A 1,424-nucleotide genomic window follows, 5' to 3' on the forward strand; every position below is an offset into this window, starting at 1 on the left:
TGACTGAACTGATTGAACTGATTGAACTGATTGAACTGATTAAACTGACTGAACTGACTGAACTGATTGAACTGACTGAACTGATTGAACTGACTGAACTGATTGAACTGACTGAACTGATTGAACTGACTGAACTGATTGAACTGACTGAACTGACTGAACTGATTGAACTGATTGAACTGACTGAACTGATTGAACTGACTGAACTGATTGAACTGACTGAACTGATTGAACTGATTGAACTGACTGAACTGATTGAACTGACTGAACTGATTGAACTGACTGAACTGATTGAACTGATTGAACTGACTGAACTGATTGAACTGACTGAACTGACTGAACTGATTGAACTGATTGAACTGACTGAACTGATTAAACTGATTGAACTGATTAAACTGACTGAACTGATTGAACTGATTGAACTGATTGAACTGGCGTTTTGAAGTGTGCTCTTTTTTCTAAAGACACACCATTATTATTGTTTCAACCTGTTTCTGTAGAAAACTAGGCCTTAACTGCGGAGGGAGGGAGGGAAGAAGGGAGAGAGAGAGAGAGAGAGAGAGAGAGAGAGAGAGAGAGAGAGAGAGAGAGAGAGAGAGAGAGAGAGAGAGAGAGAGAGAGAGAGAGAGAGAGAGAGAGAGAGAGAGAGAGAGAGAGAGAGAGAGAGAGAGAGAGAGAGAGAGAGAGAGAGAGAGAGGGGGAAGAGTGAGAGAGAAGGAGAGAGAGGGAGAAGAGATAGATATAGATATATATATATATATATATACAGTGGGGAAAAAAAGTATTTAGTCAGCCACCAATTGTGCAAGTTCTCCCACTTAAAAAGATGAGAGAGGCCTGTAATTTTCATCATAGGTACACGTCAACTATGACAGACAAATTGAGAGAAAAAAATCCAGAAAATCACATTGTAGGATTTTTAATAAATTTATTTGCAAATTATGGTGGAAAATAAGTATTTGGTCACCTACAAACAAGCAAGATTTCTGGCTCTCACAGACCTGTAACTTCTTCTTTAAGAGGCTCCTCTGTCCTCCACTCGTTACCTGTATTAATGGCACCTGTTTGAACTTGTTATCAGTATAAAAGACACCTGTCCACAACCTCAAACAGTCACACTCCAAACTCCACTATGTCCAAGACCAAAGAGCTGTCAAAGGACACCAGAAACAAAATTGTAGACCTGCACCAGGCTGGGAAGACTGAATCTGCAATAGGTAAGCAGCTTGGTTTGAAGAAATCAACTGTGAGAGCAATTATTAGGAAATGGAAGACATACAAGACCACTGATAATCTCCCTCGATCTGGGGCTCCACGCAAGATCTCACCCCGTGGGGTCAAAATGATCACAAGAACGGTGAGCAAAAATCCCAGAACCACACGGGGGACCTAATGAATGACCTGCAGAGAGCTGGGACCAAAGT

The sequence above is a fragment of the Coregonus lavaretus genome, assembly GCF_964263955.1.
Source record: "Coregonus lavaretus genome assembly, chromosome: 31".
In the NCBI taxonomy this organism is placed as follows: domain Eukaryota; kingdom Metazoa; phylum Chordata; class Actinopteri; order Salmoniformes; family Salmonidae; genus Coregonus; species Coregonus lavaretus.